This window comes from Pygoscelis adeliae, unplaced genomic scaffold, assembly GCF_000699105.1.
Source record: "Pygoscelis adeliae isolate BGI_AS28 unplaced genomic scaffold, ASM69910v1 Scaffold121, whole genome shotgun sequence".
NCBI classification, from domain to species: domain Eukaryota; kingdom Metazoa; phylum Chordata; class Aves; order Sphenisciformes; family Spheniscidae; genus Pygoscelis; species Pygoscelis adeliae.
The window spans coordinates 2245982-2270219 of NW_008824359.1; positions in this window are offsets into that span (position 1 = coordinate 2245982).

Genomic DNA, 24238 nt, shown 5'->3' on the forward strand with positions numbered 1-24238 from the left:
ACCAACTTCCCCCAGAAATTTTGGCTTCCCACCTGGCAGCTGGGTTTTTGATGCACCTTGCTGCAAAGGTTTTGAGATGTTTTCACCATGCATCTCTGTAATAATTTCTGCTCTTGCAGCAGCTACCATATTGGTATCTCAGTGCTGGTGCTCTGTAGTTGATACGTTAATGCAAGCCCACCTTTGCTAGCAGTTGCTGTGGTTGCTGAGGCAGAGACACACATCCCAGTTGGCCGCTGTTGATCTGAGAACAGTAACCTTTGCAGAAGGCTAGAGCAATAATGTATTAAACCACAGCCACTAAATCTGCAAGAGCACATCTGTCAAAACACCCAAATATAAAAGGTAATGTAAGTTTCCCCTTCTGCAGTGTTACTCAAAAGGGACATTGGCTGATACAGAATTTACATAGCGACTTCCAAATCAGTGATTAAATGGCTTCTGGGGTGAGGATGATGAGGATTTTTCCCTACCTACGTGACAGATAAGTGAGAATGAGGAGGATTTTGCAGAAGAGGCTCAGGAGACCGAGGCACTTTCTGCCTGTTCATAATGGAAGAGCCATGGGCAAACCCATGTGGGTTAGCAGACCACTAGACTGTCCAAACTCTCTTAAGGGGCAAAGTTCAATCAGCTTTCACTCCAAAGAGCATTATCAGTGTATAACACTAATCCTATGTAACGGTATTCTAGCCTGACACAGGTACTGTGAAGTAGATTTTGGTGACGTAGATTGCCCTTACCGGTTTAGCAAAGACATTAAGATGCTGTCAAAGTCGACAGGCCAAAATACTTTCTTAAATTACACTGCTCTTCTGATTGATGGCAATGAGTCTTTGCCCCAAGTGGTTATCAATAGTTAACATGCTGTGAACTCTGTAATATTAAAATTACTGCCCAATTATTTTTGATCCTCTTTACTTTTTTAGTGTTTGGTTGTAGCATTTGTTTTATTTTTTGAGGGGTTGTTTTTTTCCTTTAGCTGTGACCATTGTGCCTTGAACTTGGAAGTGCTCTGCTCTGCTCAGTCAGTCAAGTGCTGGTGTCCCTGTGTGCGCCATGCCAGACTGGGTCTAGGGAACGGTGTAGCCTGCACTCAGCTAGTACTGGGTCAGATTTCAGCTCTTCCAGCCTCTGCAGTATCATTTTGGTTTTAATTTTAAAGCACATGGTAGAGGCAGGAGGGAAGTCATCTGAAAATATTCACAGATACTCAGATGCACAGGAGGGTTGCAGTGGAGATTTCCTAATCTTTTCCTTTTCAAGGAAAGAAATAGAAAAAATTCTGCAGGTCACTCAAATCCTCGCTCAGAAAACGACAGATATATTGTGGCTGGAGACATTCTGCTGCTAGGGTTGCTGGGAAGGAGAGGGCCCAAGGTTCCTGTTCATGCATGATAGTCCTATTTTTCCCCATTTCTTTCTTTTATTTTTCCCACCCCTTTATATTGCATTACCATGCTCTTGCCCCCGACCCCTCCCTGACTGTGTGTGCCTCTCCATCTCTGCACATTGTGTTGCTTTTCCCCTGCTGTGCCACTCTCTTGTGTGCAATGGCAGCAGCAAAGTAAAATCGACTGAAATGCTGATCTCCAAAGCACTGGCACACAGTGCTTTAGAGATTAGGATTTTAGTGCATTATACTCAGCTGCTAGCAGAGCAGAGCGGTGTGACAAGGAAACACAATGCCAGAGCCAGGGGTTCTGACTTGGAGCTGTAGCCCCAGTCCCTCCAGGCAAAGCACTTCATGCTTCTCCTCCTGCAAAACATTTTGGTGAGCGTATGCATGGAGGGGCTTGAGTTTACTCAGTAGACGAAGAGGGATATCGAGGGGCAGGTTGAGAGCCTTTTCATCTAAATCACATCTATAGTTAAGAAAAAAAGAAATCTTACTAACAAAACAAAAAGAAAAAAATTTTTACGGCAAGATTTTTATGACCTGTTCTTCTATCTACATTCTCATTCTTTCTTTTCCTTTGCTGTATTTAGCTTTTTTATTTTCCCAGAAGCTAGGGAAGATAGATATTTTTCCTCTTGTTCCCATAGACTTGCAAGCTCATGATGCTGCTGTAGCAATTTGCTCTAGATCCTGGTCTCTTCTTCGAGGTTCTTGGACGATACAGGCATTTTGGGAAATGCAGTCTAGTACGAGAACTAAAAGTAGGCTTGCTGCTCATCCAGTTTCCAACGAGCCTGGCTGGGTTTTGCTGTGCACTTGCCAATTGCCACCGGAGCTACTGCCTGTGTGCAGGTTAGTCTGTAAGTACCCACGGCCAATTCTGGAAGGTGAATCATGGGATTTTTTTATACTTCAGAGAAGGCCATGCTAATTAATGCCCTCAGCTAGTGTCTGCTCTTCATTGATTTTGAAAGAATCATTACTTAATGACATAAAGTAATTTTAAAAACTTGGTAACCTCTAATATCTTTATCAAATATCAGATAATCACACATTTTTTTGTGTATAGTTTTTCCATTGGCTTAAGCCCACTTAGTTATATAAATATTAACACTTTCTACTGCTAGGTTTAAATGCTATTTAAAAGTGCTTCTATTCTGTATTCAGAAGGGAAGGAAATAATATCAGGTACCAGAAGAAATTCTCTCTTCTGGAACAATGAAATATTTCTCCGGCACAGGCTGAGGTTTGTGCTGCATGCAGATGTCGGTGAGCATCTGTCTTTCTCTAGCTCTTGCTCTGTTCAGAAGCTCTTAACCTCTGCTTGCTTTCGGCATCCCGTTTCTCCTTCTCCTCAGCACCACGCCTGGCTCCTCTTCCCTCTCATTTTCTTGTGACTTTGTCCATTGGCACCACTTTCCCTCCCAGCTATCTGCTCATTTTCGCTATGCTATTTCTTCCCTGATGTCTTCTGGTTTTACTCTTTGGCCTTGACCTGACCTTCAAACCTGAATGTTTTCTCTTAATTGAAAATGGCCACTTCTTGGACCTGGGTGCTTTAGCACTCTTTCTTTTCTGGTCTCCTTCTCTGATTACTGTTTCATTCCATGCTGTAGGTTTCTTTCCTGCATATTCTGTGACATAAACATCCTGGTCTGTTTTTCTCCTTTTTGCTTAATATAACTTCCCCTTCCCAGTCATCCTTAACCAGGATTTTCCTCTTTTTCCTCTCCTACTTCCCTGTTGCTGTGAAGCCATGAGGCACAAACTGCAGATCCCCCACTGGTTTCCTGCTTTTCAAGTTCTTGGTAGCTACTTTTAACAACAAATTTACTTTCTTGTTGCATGTAGTCCTGCACTTTCAACGATCTCTGATAACCTCTCTCAAATTCACGGTCTTGCCCACTGCACTGGCAGATTTGGAGAGGATTTCACCCAGCAGATGCTCTGCTCTCTACCACCTTCTCCCAACCTTTTTTTCCTTTTCTTTCCCTGCTCCTGAATTTGCTACCTTCCACTTATCCTCCTCTTTCGACCTGTCTTCTTTTCTGTATTTTCCATATAAAAGCAGAGTGTGGTAGCTTTGAAGCATCCCACAAATGGCCATTTATATTTCTGTTGTCTCTTCTCCCTTGTAAACATGAGAAGGTGGCACTCGCCTTGCTGAGGGTAGGCACAGTGAGAAATAAAAAATGAGAGTCCTTGAGCTCAAGTCCTCCTTAGCATAAGTTGAAGCACACACCTGGCTGCTGTGCACACGGACCAGGGGTTGCATATGCATGAGCTATCCCGTACCCCATCTTGTGTGGCTACAGACATCTCCTCTCTAATCATTTGGAAGCATTGAGCCCATACTCGAGCCGTGGTGGCTGCCCGTGATCTGTTCTTGGTCCCCTCCGGTCCCCCTGGATTCTGGCTCTGAAGAGCCTCCCCTGCTCATCTTCTCTCTTGGAGAAGATGCTGAAAAAGCAGCCCTAGGAGGGGAAGCAAGACTAGGGAGAGGAAAATATCAGAGGCAGTAAGGTGGCAGAAAGGTCAAGAAAAGGAGGGATGAATTACAGCCTTTCAGCCGTAGCCAGGAAAAGCGCACCAGAGACTGTAACAGGTGTTTCTTCAGAGGGGGGACACAGGCCAGAGACCTTTCAGCACATCCTATACCTTGCAAATAAATAAACAAATAAATAAGTAATATGCATATGGCAGAATTGTGAATATGATAGAATTGCAAAATGGAATACACCTGATTTTTTCCACAAATGAAGGTGTTGTACAAGGGGAAATCCAGTTATAAAAACCTGCTTTTCACCAGAAGCGGCTTCTTCTAGGTGAACAGTACCACTGTCAGGGTTGGTCCTCTGAGTGACAGTCCCCAGTCTGCTCCCAACACACGTGGCGTAGATGGGTGGTGAGCTGTCCTGGGTACTATATATTTTGTAGGATTTAGTAGCATTTCCCAGCTCTCACATACAGTGCCTGTCCTGGATGTGGCTTGGCACCGTGTTCACCATCCCTCGTGTTCCGTGTTTTCCATGCGAAGGAACAGGGATCCTGACAGTGGATGCCCGTTGGGGACCTGCAGCGGCACGGTGAGCTGCCCCACGGTCCAGAGGCAGCTGTAGAACATGATGCAACTGATGATGCGTTTGAAAAGCACGAAAATGAAGAATTGCATTGGAACTTTGCTTCTCTTAGTGAAAGATAGGAAAAGTCTTGCAGTTGAAAAATTTTTACTCATGATGAAGCCTCATCAGAGATAATCTTGTTTGTATGTGCTGTCCCATCTAATATGCACGTCTGACCCATAAAGGTGCAGGACCATTGCTATGAGGAAAATGTTCAAGATCAGGCTGGACGAGGCTTTGAGCAACCTGATCTAGTGGAAGATGTCCCTGCCGGTGGCAGGGGGGGTTGGACTGGATGATCTTTAAAGGTCCCTTCCAACCCAGACCATTCTATGATTCTATGAAAACCATCATGCCAAGTAATTTATAACACGAAACATGCTAATGTTGGTTTTGTCTTGCATCACAGGGAGAGAATATATAAAGAGGGTCCCAGGTTCTTTTTCTTGTACCTCAATCAAGTTATTAAGGTAAAATTACAGAGTCAAGCTCAACACCCCATGCGCAAACAGCGAACCCTAACACATGCACTAAAATCTCATAAAGTGTATTTGAGTCACTGTGCAGCAAATCTGTGTCTTCAGCATGTCTGTGTGATCAAAAAGTGGCACATTCTCCTAAAAATACATCTATGCCGCATTTTCTGTGAGCAGCTTAATGCCCTGCATTTAAGGCTGCTCTGTGAGCAATGCTGGTCCTGACCTGGGGCTTCTCATCATACAGGGGAGAGGGAGAAAGGAAGGAATGAGAATCCTGTTAATTTATTTATTTTACTCGTATGCTTTCAAAAGGTGGCTGACGCAATATTTGGGCCAGGTAATGATTGCTCAGCAGTGGCTCTGTTTCGATACTCACTCCTGGCTACCCAAGAGTGGTTTTTAGGGTTCTGCCCTTGGTCTCTTAATTTAGATGATGCTTTGGGAAGACCCTGTGCCGGGTATGGTGCAGAGCTCGTGCTTGCTCCATACCGGTTGCCGCCTGCCACCGGGACGGCTGAGAAGGCAGTGCACCCTCTGACCTTGGGCCAGCTCAGGAGCAGCTTAGTGATACCAGACACAGCATGGTCTAGTGGCCTAAAATCCTGTGAGCCAGGGAATAATCTGCAGCGCGACACTGATTCTCTCTGCACACATCGGGTCCTGCTGCCTGTTCTGCGGTGGGGACCGGTTGCCATGTGGCTGTAGCGCAGCTGCGCAGCCTTTAAGCTCACTGCTGTTTGCCTGTGCCCAGGGCCTGACTTTACAGGGCTCTTGCTGTGTAGGAATGAAGGGAAGCCCCAGGGCTTGCTTGGCACAAGTCGGACCAGTTCTCGCTCTCAGCAGAGAGGACAGTGTTGATGTAGTGGGCTTACTGCTGCAAAGGAGGTGTGGGTGGTGTGGGGCAGCTGATGCCTATACGGGATGGAGTGGCCCATGACTGTTCCCACTGTCATTTCCCTGGTGGCACAGGGAGGATTGCTGTGCTGCAGCCATGGGAAGCCTGGCAGCGCCGTTGTTGCTCCCTGCCTGCTCTCACTCCACCAGATTTGCACGAGAGAAAGGCTAGAGGGGTGGCCCAAATTTTGCAGAGCCAACAGATCTACCCCCTGCACCACCCTGGCTGTGTGCCTGTAAAACCAATTTATTTGTGCCTACTTGCTTGGGCAGAGCGCAGTGTGAGTTTGTGGGCAGTCAAACCTCGAGTGCATATCTCCAGGTGTAAGTTCTGGGAAGGGCAGGATAAAAACAAAGCAAGAAAAAAAAATTCCACACCCAAAAAGAGGCTCGCGTGAGAGGATGGGAAAACGATGCCAGACTTTTCCAGAAGCAGATGTCTATAAAAGCAGAAGTCAGGGCATCGTTGCTCCTCGCACCGCTGGGGAGCAATGCAGAGAGGTCAGAGCTGCCGGGGCACGTGTGGCACCGTGCTGTTGCGCAACTTTCTCATGAGGTTTTCCTGGTGCCAAGCTTTCTGGCAGCGCTCTGCCTCCTGCCAAATTGCGTGTGTGGCAGCCTCGAACTAGTGGGATGGGATGGGCATGGGATGGGTTGGTCTGGGCATCCCAGGAAACCTTTTCAGTGCTCTGCGAGACTTCAAAGCTTGAAGACTGCAAACCGTGTCTGTAATCTGACCTTTATTCACATACCATTTATTCACATACACAGAAGCATCTTTTTTTTTTTCCTGTGAAAGAAAAGTATCCATTTGCTCAGCATCTTACAGATAGATGCTGTCCTGCCATGAAGTGCTGTGTTTCAATGCGGGGAAGCTGCTTCCAGAGGAAAACCTCCTGTCATGGGCTCAGGCGATGCTAAAATGCTGGATCAGATTTCCCTGAGCTGAGTGAGGATCTAAGCGGTGGTCAGACTCACACCGCTGCTTCTCACAGAGGTGGTGATACAGCCACACGAAGATTTCTGCTTTTTAACAACTGATTCAAGCTGTATAAATAGCTTTTTGTTTATTTTTAGTTTTCTTCGTGTCATATACACACACATATGTATTAAAAAAACCAACTCTACCAAGAAAAATACATTGGAGAGGGACTCTCCAATGGTTATTTTTCTGCTGCATCTGAAAACAAGTGCTTTAAGCTGCAGGTCAATTTTAGAAAACCCCATGAGCATCAACATCAGAGTAAGGCATCCCATATTTATTAAGCCACCATCTTCACATGCTTTAGCTATGTGTATAGCAGTGATAGCAGCCACTGGTCTTGCTACTTGCTTACTCACATATTTGTGCTTCAGATGTACAGTACAGGGTGTTTTTTTCACTGGCGAGAGGCTGAGTGCTTCCAGAAGGGACTGTATCACTGCTGCGGGGGCTTTACTGCAAGTGGCTGTAGTGGGTGATGAACACAAACCTACTAAATAATGAAACGTGAGATTCCCTATCAGATAACGTTGTGCTGCTAATTTGGGTGTGAGGGAGACGGTGAGGTCATGAGTTCAGGTTATAAGGAGATACCAGTGAGTAAGCAGGGAGGGAACAGTCAGCAATGTTGATGGTTTAATTCTTGTACAAAAAATACAGGCAGAAATATATATTTTTATGACTGCTTTAAAAAAACAAAACAACTGCAAGGCAGAAAACTGGCTACCAGAAAGCCTTTAAATATAGAGGGAGTCAAATGCAAGTGACGTGGATGGGGTCAGATCTGCTCTTAATAGCATTTTCCCTTTGTAATTCCTGAGGGTTGGGTTTTTTTAAAATGGGGGGGGGTGTTAATGTTTCTGTGCAGACACTATATTACATTGGCATGGATTCACTGAGTTTGTCAGCAGTAAAATGAATGAAATTCTAGAGGTACGATTTCAACCAGCTGCTGTTGTTTACTAGTGAGACTACCAGTGACCCTTAGCATCTATAAATACTTCACTGTGAATTAAAAGCAGTGAACTATCCAGCAGTTTTTCTCTTACCCATGTTTCCCAGATATTTTTTTGCTCTGCCTTTTTTTTTGTTATTGTTATTTTCAGTCTCATCTCCACTGCTTCAAGAAAAGCCAAACATTAAGAGGAAGATTTAATTTCTAGCGAACAGTAGACTTGGTCAGTCGTTAAAAGATTCATCAAGTTGTTAGACCGTGTGAAGATTTTTCTCCGGTCTGTGTGGTGCTGACTTTCAGTAATGGCCTTTTGAAGTGAAAATTCAGATTTAAAATATCTCAGCATTATTTTTAGCTCTCCTGAGCTCGTCATTCTCATTAAGGAGAAAGTTGTTTGCAGTCATTGATTAGTTACAACTGTAACTTCCAAATAGCTTTAGGCAATATTGCAGAAGGACTGCAGTTTCTAATCCCCTCTTTCAGTGCTGTTTTTTTTTATTCCTTTTCACCAATTTTGGAGGTTTGACATGGACCAGTAGGTCTTTTATTTTATCACAAGACATGAAAACACACACTGTTGTTGCTCAAGCCTGGCTCAGCGTTACAAGCCACTATGAAAGTATTTGCTCCTCTGTAGTCCAACCTCTTGCCAAGTAAAATTCACACGGTCCCTCTGCATCTCGATCTACAGGACTATTACTTCCCCTTAGACTAAAACTTGGACAATGTCGCGAGCCCCACATCAGAGTTTCTCCAGGCCTTATTAGCTTTTGCTAGAGATTTTGGGTTGGTTGGATGTTCAGCTTTTCCGCCTGCTGTGAGGGTATGCTGAGCTCACATCTCTACACTCTTGCTGCAAGGAGGGAGGTTACAGAATTGACTTTCATGCTGCAGAGTGTGCCAATGCTTCTTGCCTGGCGTTGCACCTCTAGAAATTGGTGTGGATTCTGTCGGCACCACTGAGTTGAGCAAAATCTCTAACAAAAAGGCAGTTTCAGTACCATTCATAAAAAAAAAAAAACAGACCAGCCAGACGGAGGTGGTTGTTCCGTGTGGGTCTGTGATGGGATGTGAAGGAAGATTTCACGCCTCTTGGCAGAGCACTGCGAGCACCAGACAGCCTCTGTCAATCGCTGCTGGTAAAGCTGTTCCGCTTTCCATAAGGTGTTTCTGCATTTATAGGGTCAGAGCGAATGATAGACTTCACTGCCTTAGGATTAGGGCCGTCAGTGGTGCTGCTGGCTGTTTCTCCCTACTTTATATGTAGCAGAGATGCATCCGAAAGAGAGAACTGGGAAGGACCCACACGAGAAAGGGTGGGAGTTAGCCAGGAGCATCTCTGTTTTTACTAAAACTGAGCCCAAACCAAACATTTTCTTATAAAAAGGAAAATATTTTTTTGCTTTATATTTTATGTTTTATTTTGGTCAACCACCAATTTTGTTTCTAAACCAAATTACTCATACAGCCCCAACTACTATAGGATTTGAAGTTAATAAACTCATATGGACAGGCGGTGCAAAATTTGTACCAAATCAAAATGACATACAGCAACACACTGGGAGTATGCAAACCAAAGAAGCAACCAAGTTTGGGGTTTAGCTGCTTTTTCATCCCAGGCAATGGAGATTTTTCTTCGCCAAAATACATTTCTCATTTTCCAGTCAACTGTTGTTACAGTCTTTTCTTTGAACCTTCCTACAGGGAATTTTTTTTCCAGCTGCAGCTTTTCTTTCACTAACGAGAGCATCTTTTGCTATCTAGAAATAGTGTTTTTTACGACAGGGTAGCTAAAGTCATCTGAGGACTTACTCTTGCAGTTTGCTCTCATGAGCAACCACACAACTTGATGAAATGGCCGCATTTGGAGATATGGTTTACAACTGTCCTCCCTAATTTCCTACATTAAAAAGTACAAAAACTGCTTCCAAACTTTCCCTGATGAGAAATTCTCCTTAATTCTACCATTTGTGTCCTAAATACTAATGAGAAGCATTTTCTTTCTCAGATGATCTTTGTGGTATCGCAGCGAGGACAAAGAGATGTTAGTCTCTGGAAACTTTTGCAGAGAAGCTTGTTAGTGTGTGCTAGTGTTTTAAAATAGGAAATTAATTTTAAGCTATTTTGCCTAAATGGCTGAGCTTTGTCTTTTTTACCTGCAATTAAAAAAAATCAATATTTGTTGAAGGGAAAGAAGATAATTATATAATAAACTTGTTGCTATTCTCTTCTTTCAAAGACAAAGAAAAATCCGGCAGGACAGATGTGAATTTGCAGACCTGTAGTATTTAAGAATAATTGCTGTACCCGAGATAAGCTAATATTTTTTTCTTCTGTAATTTCAGCATAGTTGTTGTCGTGCATTTCCAGGATGGCAGTGCTTTTTCATAGGCTTTTTCATAGGCTAGTCCATGTTTCCTGAGCTCAATTAATCCTTTTTTTGGAAATGGCATGCTTTTATTCCCCATGTTGTTATTGCAGCAGGAGGAAGGGGAAATGTGTGATGATGGAAGAATTTTAACATTTATGTATGCCACACATGAAGTTAGGGATCCCATGAGATTTGTTTGTGTTCTTGTATATGTGTGGATGAACATCTGTGGAATGACAGCCTAACAACTTCCTTCTGACATTATAAAGGGGCTGTAATGGTACTATGTATTTTTTTTTTAGTTGGCTTTTTTTGTGTTAACTCTTTCATTTCCCTGCTGATTTCAAGCCTTGTTCACTCCATCAATCAATAAGAAGGTAGCATCGCCTGGGAGTTGATTAGACCTTGAATTTGAAATTAATAATGTCAGAATACTAAGACTGGATCTTCAAGTAACAAGGGTCTAAATTTGGGCTCCTTCCCTATTATTTCCTGTACTAACTTGCTTGCTTGAGACACAGTCTTTTTCCTTCCCCTTCTAATCTCCTCCTCCATGGTCTGAGTGCCGTTCTGCAGGTAGTCTAATTGTCAATTATACCTCAACAACCTGAAGATGCAGAAGTGAATACGCCACGCTGCTTTGTGTCTAATAGAGTAGACATAAATTTAAGGGAGCGGACAGATGTTGAAATTCTCCATGAAGTTTTCAGGCTGTAATGCCTGGGAATGCTGGGCTGGGAAGGGCTCTCGGGTTGCTATATCTGGTCACTGCTGGTGGATCTCCATCCTTAAAAACTCTTCAAATTCCAGCTTGCAACCTGGTTAGCTTTGTCTCTTTATCTCAGCTGTTTTTGCACCATGTGAATTAAGTTTGCGTTAGCGGTACGCAAATGAGTATAAATGTATCATGAGTAAAGTTCAGACTAGGAATGGGAAATAGGATTTGAAAGCAGCATTTTAACAAGTTTCTGCTTTAACTTCCCAATAGGAATAATAAAGACCAAAAAGAAAAACCAACCCCAAAACCCCAATAACAACAAAATGCCTCACAGTCTGTTTTTGAGGGCGCGATCCAAATCCCAAAGCACAAACCTAATCAACTTTGTAATGATTAGAAAACCTAATGTACTTTCCTGGTAATCTCTGCCTCAAACCCTTAATTTCTGTCTGAGCTGTAGCAGATCTTTTAGGACATTAACTTGTCTGCTTTACAAATTCTGAGCAATCAAAAATCCACACCATCCTTATGGTTTTTTTCCTGGTGATCAATTGCCACATGAAACCAACCGGTGTTTAATGTGTATTGACCATTTCTGTCTTGGTTTTAATTTCAGTTTTGTCTTCCCGTTAAAGAAAGAGCTGTCTTTAGAGACAGCGATCAACTCCCCTGTTAACTTTCTTCTCAATAAGATAGATTGCGTTTCTTAAGTCTGTCATTTATAAGGCAAATTTTCTGTGCATTTGCAGATTTTACTTAGTGAATACTTTTTGATTTAATTTCTTTGTTTTCAAACAGAGACAGTAGTGCTGGCTTTACTAATTCCCTATGCTTTTCCTATATACTGACGGATTTTATTCAGCCTCATAACTGCCACATTGCATAGAAATCTAATGCTCAGTTGGTAATTTATGATAACCCTTTCTTAGCGATGGTGTATTGATTTCCCTGGTCTCTTCTAAGGGAAGAAAGGGTGGCTTGAATATTAGAATTCTCCTACCACGATAGCTCTGTTTAATATTGATTATCATAACCGTATAAGCTCTTGAGATCTATTTGATAGAAAGTTGCTAGAAACTTTGAAAAACACATAATAGCTTCCAAGTAAATAGTAGAATACCCAGAACCGATACTTCTTAGATTAGGCAATTCAACTCCTGCATGTGAGAAATACGTGTTTATGCTAAAAATCCTGCCATAATTTTCAGCTTGGGGAATTGAGACTTGCTAACAAAGTTTAATATGCAAAGCTGAAAATCTACATTTAAAAGCCCTTTTTATGCAAAGACACAAAAAATTAGCAATTTTTAATAAGTGAATGTATAACTTTAAGAAGAATTTGCACGAACTGTATAAATTGTATAGGTGGCAACCATTTGGCTCAGCAGCATAAGATGGGAGACGTGGAGCTCCCATCAAGGAGCGGTGCAAGCAGTCCTTGGAGCAGCACCCAGCTGCCCTGTGCGACTCCGTAGGGCAGGCACCGCAGAAACACCACCTTTAATTGAGACTCTGTGGGGAATGAAGGTGGGCAGAAGGTTATCATCAGAAGTGGAATTTGGCCAGGATAGCTGGGGTTAGTGCGGCTGTTCCTGGGAAAATTGCCATCAGCCTGACTGTAGCGTTCAGGATCTCTGCTCGACAGCTCATCTGAAAAAGAGTCATAGAAACCAATTCAGCTGTAAGCACACAACAGCAGCCACCTGAGATAAATAACTTCACTTTAATGGCATCAATTTTTCTTTGTAAATGGCTTTAATGTCTGCTGTGCTATATAAAGGCTTTCTGATATTCATTATAAAGTTGTATGTAATGTATTTCAACCAAATCTAATTTGAGAAGTGAAATGCATACGAACATGCAACCCAAGGAGAGCTCCTAAGTCTCCAAGTCCCAGCTAAGATATACATCTGTGTTGTTAACTTACCGTGCTCCCTTGTGAAACCCTTTAGCTTAAAACTGCTGTTGGAAAGCTATTCCCCTCTTGTCCTTTCTCGTGGTTAGAAGTAATTTTCTGATTTCTAACCCAACTGTGTTCAGAGGAGGTTTATACCATTATTTATCAACGTTAGTTTTCAGTATCTCTTGTAGACTACTGTTGGGTACCTCAATTCTAGGTTATTTTCATCAGCCATGAAAGAAAATGTTGTTTTATGTCTGATAGTCCTTAGCAGATTTACGCCTCCAATGAATGTTTAAAATAGAGTCTGGAACACCAAGTACTCGGTTTGTAATGAAAAACTGGAGTTTCTGTTGGAGTAGAAGCTACTACAATTTCCAGTAATAGTTTTGCTATCCTAGCATGCTTGTTCTGACTCCTCTCATCTCTGAAGACCAGCACTCAGAAGCCATGTATAATTCTGCTCTTCAAGGCTGAATGTCTCCTTGCTGGAGGTCTGAGTTTTGAGATGTGACTTTGTTACTCTGATGGTGGCATTTCACACTGAGCTTTACCGTAAGACTTAACCCAAACATCTTATTCAAAGGCAAACCCTGTTTTTATTATGAGGAGTTTTCTTTGCTGGTCTATGAGTAAAAAGTGCTTTAGCCAATCTTGTCTTGCTAAACAGCCCAGGTTGCAAGCCTACTATATATTACCTGAAATTCACAGAGCTGAGCAGGACCCCTGCAATAATATGTATTAATTTGACCCTGCAACTCCATTAAAATAAACCATGCATTCAGATTTTAATACTGAAAATATGTGCATCAGAGTATCAAGAACATGGAATCAATAGTCATCTTTTCTGTACTTAACGAAAATGTTAACATCCCACATTTAAGGTTGGATTCAGCCTTGAAATTTGGTGATAGGTGAAGTTTCACTCCCCCCCCGGAATTTTGGATTTGTTTTCTGCAGAAGTTTTAGTATGCAGTTGCGCTAGGAGGTTATTTAAGAATACTCCTGGTTTCAGCTGATTTCCTTAGCAAATAATTTTGTTGTGCTTCACTTTGCTCTAGCAATTTCCATAGCCTCTCCGATAAAATACTAAAAAGGATCACATAAGCTTTACCCCTCCCCGTAACATTTAGCCTGTCTATTTCATTATAGCAAAATACTGCATTTTACATGCCAAGCCTTAAAACCTTCTTTCTAAAAATGGTAACTGTATTTAATAACTAATTACTCTAATGATCCTACAGAAGTGCTCGAGACCTGTTTTAGTAGTGGTGTCAATTACAACCATCTGCACGATGAATAAAGGAACCGTGGCCCAGCTGTAGAGTTGAAACATGTTGGCATTTTCCTACGGGCGGCCATATGGTACTTAACGAAAGCGAATTGTTCACACTGCAAACAGCTCTGCTCCTGATGAATGATAAAGTTTTGTTCTGGAAAATGGTTCCACAAACACGGGGAGTATTTTTAAATGCTGGAAGTGTGTCTGTAAGTGACAGGCTATAAATGGGAAGGTCTTTGGAAGGAGGAGAGGGGGATGAGAAAGGAATTGTTTTGTTTGCCTAAGGGTGTTCTAGCACAGCCTTCCTGTCTCTTAATAGCAGTATCTTTTTTGTGCATACATAGCCCTGAATCTGTAAATTTTATTTATTTTGGTAAGGAAGAAGATAATTAGAAATGTAACTCTCATTTGCCATCAGCATGCCCAAGCTTGAAGCTGGTGTGAGCTTTAAAATAGCGAAGCTGAAGCTGTGAAGAATTAATAACTCTTTGCCTCACATATGTGCAGACATTTTCTTACACTTGGAAAAGGAGCTTCAGAGTTGTAACCGCAGTAAGTATGTGAGCACACAGCTTCGAATCAGGTCCTGGCTTCCTGGCATTTGGCGTTAGTCAGGGAAAACAGGGCAGATAACAAATCAGCTGTACAAAATGTCTTCCATTGTTTTTTATTAGAAACAGAAATAGGTTTTTTTTCCCACGCACATGACTGTCAAAGAATGGCTTAATGAACTCATCGTGAGATTGATAACTCTTTACCCCCAAATCACTAGCCCCAGATCTGAACTGAATCAATAGGCTGTTGCCATTTCATGGTTGATCGGCAACCATTTGGGTAATAAGTTTGGTCTCAGTTCAGTTCCTAGTATCTGTCTTAAAAGAAGTAACTGCTGCTAATGACCCGAATTGATCATTTTATTAATCTCGGAAATTGAATTTTTCCATGTGGCTTATTGCTTCTGTACATGAGAAGTAATCAGAAATTTGCATCTGAAAATTCCTGTTTGGTTGATCAATAAATACCTAATTTGGGGATTTTTGTACTGTCCTGCATGCTCTGTGTTTTGTCCTGCATGCTCTGTGTAGATGGAGTTTGATGATTGTTTCTGAGGTTTTGTGCACAGATCTCACTGAGTTAGGACAGCGTTCCTCACGGTGAGGTACTTTCTGCCTTTTGCCAAGAGAGGACTGTTTCCACGTGCCAGCACTCCTGTATGTTTGCAGGCATTGGAGCTGCTTAAAACCTCTTGATAGATCTTGCAGTAGTTTTGCAGAAACAACATAGTAAAAAATGTCGCCAACCTGTGCCATCTGAGTTCTCGTTACCTGCGCACAGAGCTATTTGCAAATTCACAGCAGCAGTAGGGCTACAACTCCAAAGCCCCACGCTTTTGGTCTAGGAGCATGTGTCACTTGAGCTCAAAGCAAATCTTTCTTAGCTCTCTGCAGCACAGGGTGGATAACACTGCTGAGAAACCTCAGGTAATGAAACCTTGGGCTCCATTGCTAATGCCTTCTAACTCAAAGTGTAGGAGTTAACACAAGGACAAAAAAAAGCTCCAGTATCAGCTGGGATACTTTTTCTTGCAGCCTCCTTGCACAACTGTGTTTTTATCTGACTCCTCTTCAAAAATCATGATCTTATGTTATAGGTATAGCTGAAACGCAGGCAAGCAACCAAATCATGGTGGGATGCAAAAGCACTATGATGCCTATGAAACATACAGGGCTGTGATCTAAGAGGCATTAAGCAGCTAATTGCAGCACAATGTGCTCTGTATCCTTCTTGCTATTTGATCTGTTACAGCAGTGCTGCCTGATGCAATAAATCTTCCTCACTTTTAATTAATAGTTGTTCATCTGTACTGCAATAATTTCAAGTAATGTTTATATTAAAAAGAACGCACGGGGGGAGGGAAAAATATCTCCAGGCAGGAGTGTAGTAAAAAAAGTCTTTTCATCCAACTGAGAAGCAAATGCTATAATTTGGGAGCAACGCATTTAGCGTGTGTTTTACAGAGGAAGGCATAGCCCTTCCATAAGAAGCCTGCTTTCTAAATCAAACTTGCATAAGATATGTTTCTAACTAAGCCCTACAAAATTATTTAAGGTGTAATTCTGCATTGCATTTTCTCTAGGGAAGTCCCAGTTTCAGAGGTTCCTGCACCTCCTATCTTGCAGTTTACAGCCTGTTCTCCCTCCTCCTCTGCCCTCTCACCTCTCCTGTGCAACTTCCTTTTTGCACAACCATGTTATCCATTAGATCAGAGAAATTGTTTTGACTTAAAAATGCAGAAACAAGAAGAAAGGTAGAACCGTGGTTTCTAAATGTAGAGATGTGTATTACCTTGAAGGTGAGGTCGTGAAACTTATAAATATTACTTAACCGGAGCATAGCACGCTAATCGTGTTACAGGTTTCCATGATGTTTCCTCCTGAAGGGAATGAGTGAAAAAATCACAAGTCACAGATACTCGCAGTATGGGTTGCTGGGCCTGCCAGTAGCCCACGGCGCTTGCTCAAAAGGCAATCTGCAGAAAGCTGATTAAAGGGAAATATAGCAGTGATAAACTTTAGTCAGTGTGTTTAAGCAGTTTGGGGGACCTGGCTCAGGATGTTTAACTGAGTCTCAATATTTGGTGTATTTGTTGTTGCTGTTGTTCACTCTCCTGGATTCCTGTGACTTGGTGCTAAAAATGTATTGGTGAAAGCTGGGATTGTTGGTTTGTAGCCATGTGGTCATGGAGTGGAACTTGAAAATGTCAGCCCATAAATATTATAAGCATAAGAGCATTCGAAATAAATAAAAGAATAAAGTTTCTGAATCTGAATGCTTGGGTCTCAATTCAGTTGGCTCAACATAGGCATCCAGTGCCATTTAAGATGCCGCAGGGTCTCCCGTCGTGCCTTCAGCTTGCCGTGCCAGATGGGTATGGGTTTCCTGGAGGTCTGTTGTCGTATTTGCCTTGCCGACTCTGTGAAGATGTCTCGTATACCCTGGGTCTCAGATGGTGCTAAATGCCTGTGTTTAGGCAACTGAATCAGCCCTTCATGTTGCAGAGCAGTGCAGCCAGTCTCAGTGGTTCGTATATACTCATCATAAAGGAAACTTTCTAATTTCAGATCCACGTTACTGGCAGCTTGCTTTTGGCCAGTGAAATGTTAATTTTGGATTATTTCCACTGGGAGGTACAGCGGATCCACGTCTGCCCATCAGGGGCTACATCCTTACAGTAAACTGAACAGCGCCAGGACCCAGGCTCAAGCACTGTCCTACAACCACCCAAGTGTTGTTATGGTTCTGGGCATGGTTTTGGCATCCTCAAAGACAGGCTGATGAAGTACGGGCTAGATAGATGGACAGTGAGGTGGACTGAAAACTAGTGGTGTGCCCCAGGGGGAGAAATAACCCCACACACCCATACAGGCTGGGGCTGACCATCTGGAAAGCAGCTCTGCAGAGAATGACTTGGGGGTCCTGGTGGACAACAAGCTGACCACGTGCCAGCACTGTGCCTTTGTGGCAAAGGCAGCCAACAGTCTCCTGGGCTGCATTGGGAAGAGCATTGCCAGCAGGTCAAGGGGGATGATCCTTCCCCTTTACTCAGCCCTGGTGAGACCCATCTGAGGTGCTGGGTCCAGTTCTCAGCTTCCCAGTACAAGGGAGATGTGGACTTACTGGAGCGAGTCCAGTGAAATGGTTAAGGGACTGGAGCATCTCTTGAATGAGGAGAGACTTGAGAGATCCGGGACTGTTCAGCCTGGAGAAGAGAAGGCTCAGGAGGGATCTTAGCAAGGGTAAATATCTGATGGGTGAAGTAAGGAGGACAGAGTCAAACTCCTCTCTGTGATGCCCAGTGACAGGACAAGAGGCAATGGGCACAAACTGAAACGTGAGAAATTCCTTTTAAGCATAAAAGAAAACATTTTTACTGTGAGGAGGGTCAAACGCTGGAACAGGTTACCCAGAGCAGTTGTGGAGTCTCCATCCTTGGAGATACTCAAAACCTGACTGGACAAGGCCGTGGGCAATGTGCTGCTAGCTCTGAATAGCAGGGTTGGACTAAACTATCTCCAGAGGTGCCTTCCAGCCTCAGCAGTTCTGTGTTGTGTGTGACTCCATGACTCTTAAGGCTTAATCAAATAAAGGATTTGGAGTTTAACAGCTACTGCCATGTGTCACAGGTCGTTCCAGTGATGTGGCAGCAATTCAAACTTTTCTACATCCAGACGTATGGAGTTCAGTTCCTGCAAAAGATGCTGTGATCCTTCACGTAATTCCCTTCCAGTGTCTGTGGAATGCATCAGGAACTGCAGTGATCCTCCTCTTCTTCACAAATAGCATAAGCTGTGGTTGGAGAAACTACTTTTCTCGCTCCATAACGATGCCTTTGCATGTAATCCAGCAGAGGCTTCCTTCGTTTAGCGGGGGAGGCAAACGAATGTCTATGCTGGAGTACTGAAACAGCGTTGTTCAGTATTTTGGCTTCCAAATTTAGGTTCAATCACTGAAAGTTCCTCTTCCCACTCCTGCTTTCAAAACAAATTTTTAGCAAAATGGAAAAATTGACCCAATGGAAGATACTGTGTTTGGACTTCAACTATGAACACCCCAGGATTTTGAGAAGGTGCATTTAGAAGATATCTGGGAGTTTATGCTTTCAAACTCAGGTATTCTCATTCACTTTGCTATCGATATGTCTTGATCCAATTTTTCTCCATGATGGTGGAGAATGCTTTTGAATCATTTGAAATAAGTCTTATGACATACGATACAGTTTGATTTATGCCTGAGCAATACTGGACTTCTCTGTTACATCGGAAAGTTTGATAAGCGATGGAAACTTACCGCCCGCCTGCTTATTCTAAAGAGGTGCTCCCAAACTGCTCCCTTGTGTTTAGACTCTTTTATTGGTTGGGGTGACTTGTAGTTAGGGTGTAGCGGGAGCTCCGCATCAGTGATAATTCCCAAGGGGATGGATGGGTGTTATCTGTAGTCTCTGCTCTGGAATCTTAACAAGTATCTCACGGTGTGGCACAGGAGAAAGTCAGTTCACAGAGAACCATCAAAATACTGAAAGTTTTTATGATGTCACATATCACCTCTTTACCTGCATATACAATATCACCCCATTACAGATAAGAATTTGATGTTAGTCCATTCTGCTAATCCATTGATTAGAAATAGCTAATGTAAATACGGCTGGAACCGTCTAAGAGCCATCTGAGAGTTGGAGAAGCAGTGTGGCCTGGGCTGGACCACAGACCTGCGTCAGCATCTCAAACCTTTCCTTTCACTCTGTTCATGACATAGTTTGTGACTTTGAGTAGGTCACTCCCTGCCTCAATTTCTCCGTCCAGCCAAGATTATAATTTACTGTAGTTTTGTGTTATATGCCATGCTGTAGAGCTGAAAGTTTTGCATCCTTACTATATTTGGAAGAAGAATGAAATGCTAGTGGAGTGCCTGTATTTATTTTCAGAGAATTTGATAAAGAACTACAATTCAGTTACTTTGGAGTAGAAGTGCCCTGGTTGTTGCACCTCTTCTGTGAGATGACATTGCTCTTGGAGAAATGTTTGTATAATAAAATACTGTGAAATGACACTATTGCCAAATGAGATTGTGATGAATAGAGCATTTGTAGTATTAAATCCATGGGTACTTTACATTGTTATGACAATAATAGTTTGCATTGTTGTAATAAGTTACACTTCTTCTTCCTTTAAAAAATAAATTTAGTTAGACCTTAATGCATCTTGGAAAACATACCCTCCACTGAAATCAGATGTGCATCTCTTGGAATAAAATTGCTTTAAACATATATGAAGGTACATTGTACGGCATATCATAGGCAATTGTGAAGTAAATGATGTTTATCAGTGTGCCTTATGTAAAAAGATTGCAAATACATGGTCCTTTTTGTAGTTCAGGTTTGACATAATCATTGCCATAACTCTTCTGCTTTTAATAAACAAAATTGCATTGCAGCTGACACTTGAAACTCTTTTATTAGAAACACCCAGGGACAAAGCCCTGCAGTGAGGGGCTGGGGGGTTACACACAGCATTTTAGAGATTTTATTCCCCTTTCCCTAATTATAGATAAGGGGTGCCATGCTTACAGCTCGGCTTCAGAGACCCTTGAAGGATTTTATGATCTTGCAGCTGCCAGTGCAGTTTGTTGAAAACCTTCCATTTTCATAACGGGAGCTGGGATGAGAGCTGTATTCCTAAACCAGTAGGAAAAAAGTGCTTTGACTTAACAGGTGCCATCCATGTTAAAAGGATGATTTTGAAGATTATTAGCTGGTATGACTAAGATTTATGATGCAATCTGCTTTTTTTCCTCTTCTTTATTACAGATAAGGTGGGTTATTATTGTTAGTAGAAATACCTATTAAAATAAACCCCATGAAGCAGTTTCAAGGATTTGATAAAAATGAATATAAAGTTGAAGCTCCCAGCTTATCTTTAACTCAGGTGATTTTCGTGGGGTTATAACTCTTTTGGCATGGGATAAGGGAGCAGGAGTGTGATTTTTATCCTCACTCTACAATAGAAGGAAAAAACAGATTTTGTATTCCATTCATTAGCACATTACTGCTCAGGTTGGCATCTGCCTGGGAGAGTTAACAGAGATTGCATATAGGTGGGAGAGAATCGGGAATTTGCATGGATGGCTCATTTTCAGGTCGCAGTCAGTGGTGTCTAAATACCAGGTTCTACAAGTAGTTTTAGAGAGAGTCTTCTTTCCCAAGGATGTGCTCAGAAGAGCTGGAGAAGCCTAAGTGTGGGGGAAGCTTCAAAGAACTCCCCCCACAATGTTTTTTGCCATCACACATCTGGGTCTCAGGCTTTCAGTCCTGCCTGCTGAGTCACCTCCTCCCTCTCTCCTACCTTTTGCTCTCTTCTTACATCTTCAGACTGCCATGACTTGATCTGTTGATCAAGAAGAAGTCATCGGCAGCATCAGGTGGAAATTTTGACAATACAGTGTGTTTTGATGTCTGTCTCGGCAAGTGCATGTGTGTCCACGCCAGGCAGAATGGAAGTGAAAGTTGCTGAATTTGCACAAGAACCGTAAGATATGGTATTGATTTTTTCTTTATTTCCTGTTTTTATATTTTTGGGGGCTTTCTTATTCTAGGTTTCAAAGGTGAACAAATAACTTTTCATGTTTCTTTTGGGGGTGTTCATTTTGCTGTTGCTGAATTATTTTCACTCACAAACTTGTATTCTGAAACGATTTTCTATACAGTACCTAGCGTGACCAGATTATGACTTAGGTTTAACTAAAACCTAAAAATTTTAGGCTTCCTTTTTTGATTAAAGAAAAGGTACCGGTGACTCAGAAAACATTTTTTAAAAGTATCATTGCTGAATATTAAAGGAATGGTTTATAATTTGTATGTTTAAGATTTTTTTTCTTCAATTAATACCTAAGTTTATTTTTTAAATGAAATCTTTTAAATTTGTGGGTCATTCTGAGGATTTAGGGGATATTTGTGGGGTGTTGGGGTTTTCGAGATATATATATACACACACACACACACACACACCCCATTTGTACAATCCAGATTTTAAATGCTGTTGACTTAGACAATTAAATTATTTCTTTGCTGAGTAAGATGTGTTTGCAGGTTGTACAGCTGAGTGTGATCTTGTGTCCCCAACAATACTGGGGAATGCTGCTTTCACAAAAATATTATTTTGGCTTTTGACTTGTTGTAGTCTGAAAACTCAACCTGGAGTCTAGTGGCATTGGTTTGACCAATATTGTTTTTACTTAGCAATGTATCTTTTATTAGTAGGGGATTTTGTCTTGGTTTCAGAGCATTTAGCATACTGCTGTTCAAGATTTGTGAAAAGCAAACGAGTTTTTATGTTCCCAAGGAACAAAAAAGTTTGCATTGGTAGAAGCGTGTGGGGTTCATTCCTCAGCATTCAAAGCCTGGTTGAGAAAGAAGGGATTGTTCAAGGTCAGGTTGGACAGGGCTCTGAGCAACCTGATCTAGTTGAAGATGTCCCTGCCCATGGCAGGGGGGTTGGACTAGATGACCTTTAGAGGTCCCTTCCAACCCAAACTATTCTGTGATTCTATTACTAAAACAGGGTTTGAGTTTTCCATCAGTCTCATGGTAGGGCACACTGATCCCTCCACAAGCAGGTTCTTGGATGCAGGGATTCCCGTCTTGGCGGAGCTCTGGGATCTTGTTAAAAGCGAAGCATCAAGACCTGGCTCTGCCTGCCTCCTCAAAAGCCTTTTTGCATCTTAGCCAGCTGATGGGATGTCTTGGATTAAACTTCCAGTTGTTTGATTGAAAGCTTAAATGCCTGGTATCATCCAGTGATTTCCTAGAAGCTGCGTGCAGTTTTGCATTCTCCCTGTAGTTTCTGCAGGGAGGTGTATGTGACATCCCTCAAGCAGGCCACTTTTAAGCAGCTGAATGCCAAGACTTTCATTCTTACTTCCTTCATGTTTATTAAAATGACTAGAAAGAAGTTCAGAACTTTTGTATCTGATATGTGTTATATCTATTATGGTGTCAGACAACTAAGAAAAAAGTCACTGGCTAATGAGTCTTAATTGTAACAAAACATCAAATCATTGTCACTTCTGCTGCAGTAAATGGCATTCATTAAATTAATCCACTCCATTACCGAAGTATTTTGCAGAGAATACCATGACCCTACTGCTTCTGTAACAGCAATAAGCTGAGCATATCAGTGTGGCACTATTAGGTATATTAGAAAGCAGTTTGAAGCATGGCTGCATGACCTGAAGCAACATCAGCAAGTCTCAGGTAGCATGTTTGAAAAAATAAACTACCTTAATTAGAGACGAGACTGAAGCAGACCCTAGATGTGAACGTTCCTGTAGCTCAGCACTGCAGGAAATAAAAAGCTGAATCAAGAGCCTCTTTGGCTCTGTTTGTAGAGCAGCACAAGCCAAAACAAAGCTTAGACCTTGAACTGGGAATGAGGAATTTTGAAATTCAGATATTGCTCCTTTTTCTTCACTCTTACGATCCCCTTTTAACTTCAGATCTAAACCCACCATGCTGTCTCTCCCCTTTCCCCCCGGTATCGGAAAACAGAGAACTGCATCATGCCCCAACACTTTTTTTACAATGCTGCCATCAAAAATTTCTGGCAGGAGTTGCTTTGACTTTTAACAGCGTTCTATTTCATACCATATGTGTACATACACCAAACGATGTTATACCATGTTTGTAACTAGGGAATGGCCTGCCTTATTAAACATCCCCCTTGCCAACAGTAAAAATGAACAGCCACAGTAAACACAGGCGCAGGGAGGGAAGAATAGTCCGAGCTGTGTCGCAGCACATTGTACCTAAGGAAGAAAACGTCAACCTCTAATTGGCTCTGATTGCAGCCCACCTACTTAGCAAAATAGGCTGCCAAAAGCAAATTGCCCCAGTGCTCCGTGTGCCGCGCTGCCTTCCCATTGAATTCAGTCAAATGGGAGGCTTTTGCCTTCATTTTCCAAACTCTCCATGAGTTGGCAAAAAGCTGTCTCGGGGAGAACCTCTCTGTCTAGAATAAAAACCTCCCGAGGATGCGTTCCCTCCTTTGCCTCCTCCAAGGGCGGTGCCACTCCAATTCTTCTCGAAATTTGAAGACAACTGCAGGGGGGAGGGGGGGGTGTATTTGTTTTGGGAGGAGGGGGTTGGTTTATTTTTTTCTGGGAAAACACATTTTGGCCCAGGAATAATGAGCAAAATGACAATCTGTCTTGGAGCTCTTAAGCTACTAAGCACAACATTCAGTGCTTATACGTTGTCGCATTGCCAGCAGCGTGTATGCAGAGGCAATGCAGAAAAGAAGAAATTAATGTATGCCATCCTTAAAACGATTCTGTAGAGAGCCAATACTTTGTTTTTACTTACAAAATCGTAATCACCAGTTTTGGCCCAACTTTTGCACCCAGACACTGGGATGTGGCAGGGATGCTCCTGGAACAAACTGCACTGTGGGAATTAACTCCATGAATTCCACTGCAAATAGAAATGGCTGGTCTATTGGCACGTTTTCCTGCTGGCCGCTGAAATTTTCCCTTCTAAGCTAATAAAATTAATTGTCCAAAACTAAAGTCTCCTGTGAGGGGTTAGC